At 39.3% G+C, this 12,236-nt stretch overlaps 1 long non-coding RNA gene across 2 annotated transcripts in view; it reads right to left on the bottom strand.

Annotated features, from left to right (window-relative positions):
• LOC105941119 (uncharacterized) overlaps positions 1-12,236 on the bottom strand; it is a 56,104-nt gene that overhangs the window by 43,087 nt on the left and 781 nt on the right. The window lies entirely within an intron of this gene.

A 12,236-nucleotide genomic window follows, 5' to 3' on the forward strand; every position in this document is an offset into this window, starting at 1 on the left:
CATGGTATACGCAACGCAGTAACTGCTAATGGCAGCCTGGATGACATCCAATATGCCAACATGGGGCGAATTTTCTGACAAGGCAGGTCGAAGAATAGGGGTCTGCCTGTGGGATGAGTGAGCATAAAGAGGAATTTATGATGCGGAGGAACAAGGCTGGCAGAAATCACTGGAAGCACCTGACTCGTAAATTGAGAGCATGTTTCTGTCACTAAGAAGAAGGAATGACTAATGTGTCAGATTGCTGTTTGGGCCAGTTCTTTCATCTCAATAAAGTGACTTTGATATCTCTCCACCCCTACCCAAATGTGCCAGGGACAGTTTGTTCAGCTTCAGAGAATTAAAGCAGCACTTTCCCGAGACAATGCAGCCTCATTATGCATATAATCTTACAAGTGTAAACAGTCTGGCACAAAAGTGTTCGGTGTGAGAGCTGCTGAGAGATGGATCTGTTCCCTGACTAATGTCATCTGAGGCTAAATGCAACGTATTGTGATGCTGACTGTTTTGAAGAAATTACCGTTTCAGCCTCAATTACACGTGCATTATAATTTATCCTCCGTTTAGTATTTATCAGTAACTAAACTTGACATCGGTCAAGTGCCCGATGTGAAAGGGGTCAAACACTACTGGAGACATACTGGGTAGGTACTTGGTTTTTTGGGTTTAGGATTCAGCTGCTTTGGAAGTGTTGGGCTGTTTTTTTTCCCCCTTCTCACATTATCCGCCTAACTTCCTTCCCAAACTCCTTTCAGTGATCATTTGCCGTTGATTACTCCCAAAGCTCATGGCCCATAAAATGGTGTTTGAGACAGCTCTTCTCTACAGTTTCCGTTCAGCTCCGTGGAGCATTCTAGCTTTTTCATCGTATTGTTCTTAATTTACTGCCCCCATCTTTACAGTCACAGCTCGCTCAAGTATTTTTTAAAGCAGGTTCGAGCATCAACATACAGGTGAAATATTTATTAGTGATGACACTCTATACTACACTATACTACAAGTGCCAACAACATTAGAAGGAGAACCTCAACAGGGAGAAGAACACAGGCGTTACAGGGTGAGCAGGAAAGATGAAAGGAAGGCAAAACTAACCTAGTTGGTTAAAATTATGATTTATGGGCAATGTGCATATGCTACATGCCACTGGATAGGGCTACAGACAGACAACACATGCTGAGAAGAAGACTTCAGTGACTCCTGTGCTATTCATAAACTGCTATAAATGATCAATGGTTTTAACCAGTATTAATAGACTGTGATGACTTCTCAGCTGGCGAGCGCAACAAGCACCAGAGTGACCATACACAACGTAGGTGATTGGCCAGGTTGCACACAATCACCTGTAGCTTTCCATCCTACAGTGGGCTTCCGTCTGAAAGAATTATGCTTTGATAGAGCACAGATTACAAATTTAATTTGGTTTCTCCAAACCAGGGGAGCATGGTGAAGCAGTGGTTAGCGCTGCTGCGTCACAGAATGAAGGTCCCAAAGAAAGAAGGCAAAAAAAAAGTCAGTCATGGTACAAGTTCCACAAAAATCAGAATCGAAACAGTGTTTAAATGGTTCTTAACCTCCAGAGACCCTAAATCTTCATAAGCAGACATCACAACCTTACATTTCATTCTGCTCAACACAGACGTGATGAATCCCTAACAAGAGTTCAGGTCTCAGGAGCTATTTGTATAGACAATGTTGCAGTCCCTAGTTTGAACTGGTAGTTACCTAGCCTGTTTTTTAGTAAATAACCAAGCCTCTCACCATTTGAATAAAGAGATTCACAGGAAGGTTTTATTGACTAGACCTAGAGTAAGGAACAAGACGACACATGGCTGTTGCAGCACACAGATTTGTGTTTGAATGCATACCAATAAAGCAAAAGTAGCACACACTAGAACAAAGCAGGTGTAGAACCTTTAACAACGGGTTATTTTGGAATTTCGTTGTTATAACCAATCCAAACAGACTTTCCATTTTCTGCTATTTCCTCCAAAAGACGTTTTCACCACTGATATGTGCAAAAACATCTACAAATTTCCTTTCGGGCAAACTAGATGCCGTATTGACTCAGTGATCATGACATGATGGGATGTGCCAGCAATAGCTCATAACATCTGCTGATATCTTTGCAATAGGTGTGGGACATAACATCATCGCTTATGACTATTTTAAACTTATTTCATTTAAAGAAGCTCATGTGTTATACCTTTAAACATTGCAGCTTTAACCAGCGATCCTTAAATTTCTCTGACAACTTTCACATAATCATCCTGGTTTGTTTGAGATTACATTCAAGCACTGAGTTGCTGCACTTAACTTTTATAGGAACTTTATGTTCTATTAACTCCTCTATTAGTAAGTTAATGAGCAGTGGGTCGGATGGAGGAGCTGGGGGGACAGGAAGACAAATTCCGTCTCTGTTTTGGAACCATTAAACCCCTAATGGATTCAAATGAAAACTAATTTTCTTCTATTTAGAAATTAGTCCAGATCAACACAACGAGATGATTTTTTTTCAGTCTTCTGCCTACAAATTATTTTGTTGCCCCAAAATTACCAAAACAAATTCATTATTGCAAGTTTAAGTATTTGATGAAAAATTTCCATTTTGTATTTTTCTTACCGAACAAACCCTGCAATGCAAAGTGCATAAACCTGCATTTTTTCTCATGGCCAGCAGGGGGCAAATCCTCTGGTTTCACATCTAATTACCTTACTGCTCACTCAGTTTATAAACTCAGTAAACACATTCCTGGTCTCAGTTTGTAGTTCCTCCTACTAGGTTCCTATTGGAGTCAAAGGAGGAGTATCTCAGTGTCCCATTTCTTGAGTGAGGGGAGAGTGGACCAGGAGATTCACAGACCAACTGGGGGAGGCATTCTCAGGGCTTTGGATGCTTCACAAATCTGTTGTGGTGAAGAAAGAATTAAGTATGAGCGCAAATTTGTCAATCATCTATGGCCACAAGCTGGGGGTAGTGACAGAAAGCTGAGCAAATGAGCAGAAATGAGTTTCCTCCAAAAGGTCATCACCCTAGCAGTAAGGTGAGGAGTTCAATCATTCAGGTGGAGTTTAGAGTACAGCTCCTGGGTAAGGCATTTGAGACATGTACTACCTGAAGGAGGGCCCAGAGCAGACCCAGGACACATTGGAGAGATTGCAGGCGATGGATGGATGGATGAATGGAGAGCTATATAAATGCAAGTACATAATTACCAGACTACAATCCTGCACACTGACACAGATCCCCTCCTCTGAAGAGGACACATGCGAGATCTTCCTTTTAGTGTTCAAGTATGAACAACACAACAGCAAAGAATGTTTGAACTAAAAACTAGCTCAAAAGGCATTTCACAGTAATTCTACTAACAGGTGCAGGCTGGAGAAATGGAGGCTGAAATGCTACGAGCCTGACTGCTCATCACTGCTTCAGCAGAAGATCAGGCTGTCTGCTTAGCTGGGTTTGGCATATACTCGGCTTTAACATCACTCTGGGTTCTTCCACACTACCTTTGTGCCACTATGCTGTCTGTGCAGATTTTATAGCTTCAGTTTTCTGTCCTGGATGCAGTTTGCACTGTACCTTCACGTTACTGTCCATGGATGTAGTAAAAGCAAAAGTAATGTCCACGTATCCACTTTTTAGCTGTAGACCATTCCACTGTTTTCCCTGCATACTAACTGAAATCAGCTGATTGTGGTATAATTGTTCAGGACTGAAAGAGGGCATGTTTGAGTTTTTTCCTTTCTGTGCCCATCGTGCAGGTAAATGAAGAACCTTTGTAATGTAAGTAATGGTATAGTTTTAAATGTAATTTGATTACTGAATTCCATCCAGCAGTGTGTTGCATTACAGAAACAGTGTTAGTACAGTACTGGTGACTACATTCTTCTTTTATATACCAGTCGATGATTTCTTATCTGTAATTGCAAATAGGGAGTTGTGTTACTCATTTATATAAGAACATTAATGATTTAAAACAGTCCTTAGATTTAAATAAATATATATTTGTAACAAATGTTCCTCATTTTGGAAATGAAAGCCGTTTCCTGCTTTGTATTTCAGCTTTAAAAAAAAACATTTTCAGATCACAGATTACACCTTCATTACAGCTTAGTGAAAAAATAATTTAACAGAGAAGATGGAGAAAGCGGAGTTAAATAATTAAAATGTAAGGAACGCAGCTTTTCAGGAATTAATCTCTTGTAGACACCAATATGCACAACTAGGAGATGTTTGAGTCCTTTTCCAAGCTCTGTTTTATAAGAAATGCAAATCTGGCCATTTCTTTTGTCCATTTAACGAATTCCGTGCGTATGAATGAAACCGACAGCGTTGCAGAGCGGCAGTGTTTGGACGTCTAAGTTATCTTTGGGCCCAGATCTTCTCCCTCGGTTCAGCTATGCTGGGCCGGAGCCATCCATGCCTGCCTTCTATCCCCTAGCTCGCCCACAATCCCTGATTAATGTGGTCTGGGCGGGAGCTGTCAGAAATGGCAGAGAGAATCATGGGATTTCTCCTTCAGAGTCCCAATGACACCCAGCAGCTGCAGGAGTAAACAGATGACTAACCACTGGCCTTTTGGCAGCCTGTGGAGATTCACATGGAGGGAGGGCTGTGAACGTTGCTTTGACATTTAGGTGGATTAGAAAGTTCTTGGGTTCTGCTCTCGTGGTGTCAGAGGTGGTTGGCATAGTAATTATTTGCGTCTCGGTTTTTCTTCCGCTTGACCCCCAACCGCAGCGAAAATGTAGAGCTTCCACTTACTTATAGACGTTTGCTCAAATTAAAGCGTAAAACATCCTCATGCGCCTCATTTAAAAACAAATCACATTCTGTTTGCGTTGCTACAGGACAAAGAATAAGGAGCTTGCTTTGAAAAAAAAGAGGCAAAAACAAGCAATTGTCATTTCAGATCATGTCCTTCTGCAGAATGCATTTCAAATCTGGGGCTGAAGCTGTCCTGGGGGCACAGTTTTGTGTGAGGTATTGACATATTAAAGGCTCCATCAGACAATGACTGGTGTTTTTCTTTTTTAAACCACAAATAAATTACCCTCCTCAAAACACTATTACTCCTCTGAAAATGAAAACTCACTCATTGTGAATGTCTCATATCAGGTAAAAAACTGCAGAGAATTAATTAACCTTTGTCATTTTAATTGCTTTAGTGACAGCTGTCCTTTGGTGCCGGAGCTATCCTAATGCACATACTGTGGGCTTGTCAATTACTTTCACTGTGAATAGATTAAAACGCCACAGAGGATAGAGTCATTTCATTAGTCAGAATTAATGCCCCCCAGACATAACCAGGTACGAACACTTCACCCCTAAATATGCAGGAAAATGAACAATACTATTAAGCCCATATGAATCGAATGAATTGTGGCAACATGAAATTAAGTTTACGCTCTATTTAATTCTGTCCCACTGCTTATAATACATTTGCTGTATTGTTTCTTTTTTTTTCCTTTGAAAAGGAATAAAAATTTAGAATACTTTTAATAGACCACCTCACACACCTAAAATGTAGGATACCTATGTGCCGCAGTTAATTGCTCTAATGGATGTTAGCATCATAGCCCTGTCAGTTCTTACCTCAGTGGATAATGGCTGACAGCAGCAGCAGCAGCCGCGACTGTCTAATTCTCCCATTTTGCTCTTTGCGCATCTATGATCTAATGCCGCTGAGCTCATCATGAATCTGAAAGAAATTAGGCTGCTTTCAAATGTCTGTCTGCTGGGTGTCTGCTTTCAACACCAAATGTCTCCCAAGTCTCCAACCTTTTATCCCATTAGATAAGACAAGAGTCATTTTCACACTTAACCAGAACGCTAAGCCCTCCTTTCATGTATTGTCATGATTTTCACACTCGCATGCACAAAGAGTGATGGGAAAGTTCTCATTATGTTACAGTGGATGCAAAAAGATACATAAAATCAGTTACAGAATTACAACACCTGATGAATCTTTATATTGGATTCAGTCACTGTGGGGTTTAGTTTACCTGTGTTTGAAAATCAACTAGCATCAAAGACAACTAGCTGTTTTGCCCAGTATTAGGGTTTTTTTTTTTATTATTAATATTAAAATTATAGGACGGTGAATGCCAGTATGAGTTTAATGCATATGAAATATATTGAAAATAACCAGCTTGAATGGTAACATTAAAAAGCTGGATCAAAACACTCCACTGGGGTCCCAAAGATTTCTATACGTGTGCCAGAAACCATATATAACATTTCTTCTGTTAGTAATTTTTTCCCTTTTAAAGTGAAAATCACAGAGAGGGGATGGATTAGACTGAGAAGCGCGCTGCATACTCATATGAAAGTGACTCAAGCACGAGCTTGTCACAAAGAATATCGTTTTATTGTCTGTTTGAGTCTAAACGAGGCCATAATTTACAAAATGAACATCACACTGCACTAAAAAGACTTCAAAATAGCTTTCGAGTAAGTTGACTCATTAAGAAAGTGTTTATTGAGATCAGCTGAGCAGCAGTTTTCCTTTAGTGCTTATTGACTTCAACACCAAGTCAAGCGACCCTCTGAACTGAGAGAGCAGGAATCGGATCAATTAATCATTTCATCTGCGTGCAGGACAGAAAGTAGCAATTATTTTGGGGGGTTACATTTAATTAACCAAATATTCATTTAGTTTCAGCTGAAAAATCAGGGCATAAAATACCATGTTGTAGCTGATAACAGCGTCTACAAGGTGCTCGTTTTGACACATTTATAACACTGAAGAAAAGATTTGGTAATCAGAAATCTTGATTCTCTTTCTGTAAGTGTTCAGATGCGACTAAAATCAAGATTTTATTTATTTAAATATGTGCAATCAAATATGCAGAAAAGGGCTTCGTGCTTTATAAACAGATCCACAATTCATAAAATAATTATTTAAACGTAGATTAATTAAACAAAAACAAAAAAACAAAAAAAAAAAAGACTTATTCTCCCCATTTAACCTTTAAAGGTGACTGAAATTTGATTAGCTGGTTTTACTTAAAATGTCTAATTAAGAGTGACAAGTTGGACTTTTTTATCTTAAGCATGCTGTAAGGAGAATAAGTTACATGAACTCAGTATTGTATAACAACGCAAAGGATAAAATGTAATTAACACAACCGAAGGCATGCACTTTATGCCCATATATTTCATGCAATTTTATGATCTGTGTACTTTAGAAACAGAGCTCTCAGTTCGAGTCTCCTTCCTGTTACTTGTGCACCTTCCAATAACAGAAACGCTGATTTTATTAATATGTTAACATTAACACAAACCCGGTGATTGTTCATTTTTTGACCTAGCTAAACCTTTACATTACAAACTACAGACACGATAATCAAAGTCTAATCCAAGTCTAAGCACAAAATAAGTGAAATAATTATCACAACACTGTCTGAAGGCTCTGAGGTTAAATATTAAAAGTCCCATGAATATTTACACTTCCCATTTCAGCTTGTCAACAATAGCTTATTAAATGAAACAAGTACACACAACTATACTTCTCAGATTACCAACAAAGGCAACAGTGTTGGTTTTGCCATTTCATTATTTTACTGTCGGGTCATTTAAAAAAAAAAAAAAACAAACAAACAAAAAAAAAAAAAACCATACAGTAGGTTAGTAGGATTTGATCTGTCAGACTCTAAACACTTCTCAAATTACAATAATTTTGTGACACTTTCAAGGTAAAATTGAGCTTTGTGTCCAAAATTAATAATTTAATTAGCATTATTTTTAAAACTTGTAACTTGTCAATCCTATCACCAATCCTAAATCTTGCCCTCTTCTCTCGTCTGTCTGTCAATTAGGCCTCACAAAGTGAGTTTCATTTTGTGTTCAAATAAGACTCCCAAGTTATTTTAACTCACCAGATGTCATTTTTCTAATGACCTCTGCAAAATCTAACTTCTTTTTGCAACCAGAGAAGATGCCCTCTGCTGGCCATTAGAAAAAAGAAATGCAGGTTCAAAGCTTTTCTGTGTTGGCTTCAATTTTCAGAGCCAAAAGCTAAGTCTATCTTTTATATACAGTCTATGGCTAACACCCAAATTTAGAGATAACTCAGTATAAATAGGTAAAACTAGCATGAATTAATACGTTTACCTAAATTTTACGCGTTTCATTTTTTTCCCCTTTCTCCATTTATTTTATTAGGGCCCAGTCACACAGGTCTGGAGACCAGCTGGCACCTCCTGGTAACACATAGACCACTAAGGAAAAATGTGTATGCAAAAACTGTTTGGCGAGTAAATGCTGAATATTGCTGACAGCTGAAAAAGGTCACAAAGGTATATACAGAACTGAAAACCAATTACTTTGTTCACCAGCAGATCGGGATGGTTACTCGTATTTTTTATGAAAGACTGACTTGTCTGCAGACATTCGCCAGCTTCTCGAGCAGTAGTGATTATGTGCAAGCGTGACGCAAACTGGGAAAGGAAAAACCATCACCTTAATAATAAAAGTTGCTTCTTTTGAAATGTTCTGGTTGCAGTGTTAAGAGTTATCAACCAACCACTGTTAAGTCTTCCTGAAGGGAATGGTCTCCTCTTTCTGATTTCGCTCGCATTTTTCACAGTTTTACTGCTGCTCAAGTTGGCAGGCAACTTCACATCTTTTGTGCAAGCTACAGGGAACGAGCCAGTAGCAGATTACCTCCGCAAGGATGGTGCAGTAGCCATCTTTGGCAGCAACCACTCAGGGAAAAAATATTTTCTCCAGTGGTTGACAGGGGGTCACCAACTAGTCTGTAGGCAAGTGTGACTGATGGGGCAAAACTTTGTAGGAATACATCAAAAACTGATTTACAAAATTTTTAAAAAGCATTGCATTAGTGCTCCTCTGACTACAGAGTCTTATAGTGAAGTTATTAGAGCTCCAGACATTACTGCTCATCAGGTTTCTTATCATGTTAACATTTTTCAGATGGTGGAGGTGAGGTTTATCGAACCTGACACAGTCAAGTACCGATCTCAAAGATGTGTTTGCTTTTCAAAATGACACAAGATATAAGAGGATTACAGAGCTCATGAATATGCCCCGTTTCTATCCTCTGATTTATCACTTTTTTCTCTTTATCAGAAATGCTCATCTCCATCCATAACAGCCTGCCACACCACACAAAGGCCGATGCTCTCGTGCCTGAATAGTTTAGATTCAATTTCAGTTAAGAAGAGAAGAAAAGTTAAAAGTGTATTTGATCTTGTCAACGTTTTCGCGTGTGTCTGTGTGACGACTGTGCCCCCAACAATTCACAAACAGCTACCCCTCAGAGGAAACGAGCAACTGGTTGAAAATCTATTTTTATGATACACAACGTTTACTGAAACAACAGCAAGAAGACGTGATGATTGGTGAATATCACCCTGTCAAAAACATCACTGAAGAACAGAGATAGGTAACGCTATTTATAATAGGCAAGACACAATGAAAAGAACAAACCGATCATTTTCTCCATCATTTACATCTCCAGAAGGGAAGAGAAAACCATAAAGGTATTACACAGCATCTGGTTATGTATCAAACCGTCAAGGCTTTGCAGACAGCATTAATTTTAAGTTCTCATACAGAAAGCTGTCTGCATGATGAGTGACCATTTTCCCATGTCATAGACTAAATATATAGAAGAATTTTCCTTCACCGTCCTGCCTTTAAAACAGGCTGGCAGGTACAACAACCGGGGCCAGCTTGCTCTGGAGCTCGGGCTTCGTTTGCCATTGATTTATATCTTAAACAACCTCTCCCGGTGCTTCCACTGCTAAAGGTGAGATGCACAGCCAGTGTTTGTGACAGAGATGGACTAGGAGCTGTGGCAAGAGAGAGAGGGATGATGCTGTTTTAAAAAATGCATCACCATTAAATCAAAGAGTAACCTTGAACGAGTTCAGGCCGGTGCCAGCTCGGTGACACGATCTGCCCTCAGCACGCCGTGCCACGGAGCATGCCAAACAGCGGGGAGAGGAGAGAGAGAGAGAGAGAGAGGGCTGCAGCGCTCTGATACAGGTTAGGCCTGTAGTGCTGGGTAGCAGTCCGGCTGGTTGCTGACCAAGGGCATTTACACAGGCATTTTGTCCAAGTTGGAGCAACCTGTTATGGGAAAACGAATGAGTCTGAAGCATGTCCTTGCAAACTGCCTTCAAAAGGTTGACTGAAAATAAATAACATCAATTAATCGATTAAACGCCCACCCCGCTATATGAAGTAAGAACGCCCACATTCCTCAGCAGCCGATGTCCAAAAATTGACCTTTTCACTCTTGAAATATGAATTATTCCTTAGGCTTCTTACAGCCACTGAATCTTTTCTGCTAAATTTAATAATCCCCAACACAGTCAAACACACACGCATCTCACTCAGCAGCTGCACAGCATCTCCTCCTCTCCTCTAGCACACAGGCAGGTTATGATGCATGGAGGAGCCGGAAGGAAGAAAGAAGATGAGGTCCAAAATTGCTTCGCTGTCTTATGCCACTTCATGAAACACTTGCACCTTTTAATCCATCAATTTGTGTTCCCGGACACAAATTTTCATCTAACTGGTTTCACGTGCTGATTTGTGTCCACGAACAGAAACCGAATATTTTTTAAAAGCAAGAAAAAAAGTCCTGGGTGGGTTAGCAATGGAAGAACATATTTAGCATGGTTTGAATCCAACAAATGGAAGGTTTTTACACTTCAACTGTGTTTTATTAGAAACTACTCAATGTGGTTTAAGCATTTAAAAACACTTTTTTAAAAAAAGGTTTAGGGACTAAAACCAACTTAGTTAGGTTTAGATAATGATCTTAGTTAGGGTTAAAATCATAGCCTGTATAAGACTGATGAAGTATCTCATCTTTAAAAGTAAAGCCAACACTATAGTGCCATAAATATACATTCTGTGTAATGGCCAGCAGAGGGCCATTACACAGACCCTTGTGATTTTGATTATCTAGATATTTGTGAGAAAGCAGCCCCTCATTCCCCTGATCTTGAACCTCACTAAACACTTTTCTGCTAAGTTTCTGAACTCAGTCGCTAATTTCGAATCACACTGAATAAAATATGAAGTTCATTCTGTAAATTATGGTCATTCTAAGCATCAAAAAGGAGGATTATCTGGAATTTTCCAGTACTTGAAATTGACAAGCTTTTAGCCAATGAGCGTTCACAGTCAGTGGCTTGTGGTAACACCACTTAACTGTACTTCACAAACCAGTCGCCGCTGTCTCAGTGACTTTGTCCATATTTTCAATTGTCTATGGTTAAAATAAAACAGTGGCCACTTTTTTCAAGGCTTGTTTTCTCGGTTGCCAGGGTGGCAAGTCTCTGCTGAAGACTGTTGATAACATACAGCTGACTGACACGAAACAACAAGACAATTCCTGTCCATGAATGTAAACAGAGATTTCTTTCCATTATTTCAAGTTGTGATGTGAGATTACACTAGATATTAATTATTATGTTGCCTTTGGTTTTCTAAAAATATCAAAAACACAGTAAAGATGGGCGAGACTTTTAAAATCCTTCCCCAAAAAAAGGACGTGTGATAGATTTTATATTCGTACATAGACTGAAATCTTGCTGAAACACGCCTGAGCTAATAAAGTGCAGGAGCTGATAAATTAAAGCATATCAGTGTCATTTTCAGCGAGATGAAAAGATGTTTCATGCACATTTGTGCAGGTTACTTCTCAAAAGAAAACCCACAAAAGCAGGATGATATCAGACAAACCTGTCAGCTTGTTATAGTCTGATTCTCACCTCTGAAACCAGGCAAACACAGGAGAGAACAGAACAGTAAACTATGTCTATATGTGTGTTGACTTAGCAGTGATAATGCTAATGAGAAAAGCTGAGATTAATTATTTGAAAGTGGCACAGAATGTTCGAGAGCCGCGCTGCATTGTACTCCAGCATGCTTTGAACTGTTATGTGATGCATTTTCTTCTACATAAATAATAAAACTGGTGCAGAAAGATTTAACAGATTCCAGTAATGAAATAAATGATGCTCAAAGTTTCCTGGGTGAGGATTTGTCTTTTCGGTTTTTTTGCTTTCCTCTAATCCTTAAACAAAAACTACACCTGCAGTGCAGACTTAGAAACCAGCTTGCTACATGATGTTCAACTAACTATCATCACCACGTGCTGTGGGCTGGATCAGTGAAGCCCAGGCTAAAGACGTTTGCACCTTTAATCGAAGAGATATCTTAATATAAGAAGTTCAACTTCAACAGGACATCT

Source organism: Maylandia zebra, linkage group LG11 (assembly GCF_041146795.1).
Source record: "Maylandia zebra isolate NMK-2024a linkage group LG11, Mzebra_GT3a, whole genome shotgun sequence".
Taxonomy (NCBI): Eukaryota; Metazoa; Chordata; class Actinopteri; order Cichliformes; family Cichlidae; genus Maylandia; species Maylandia zebra.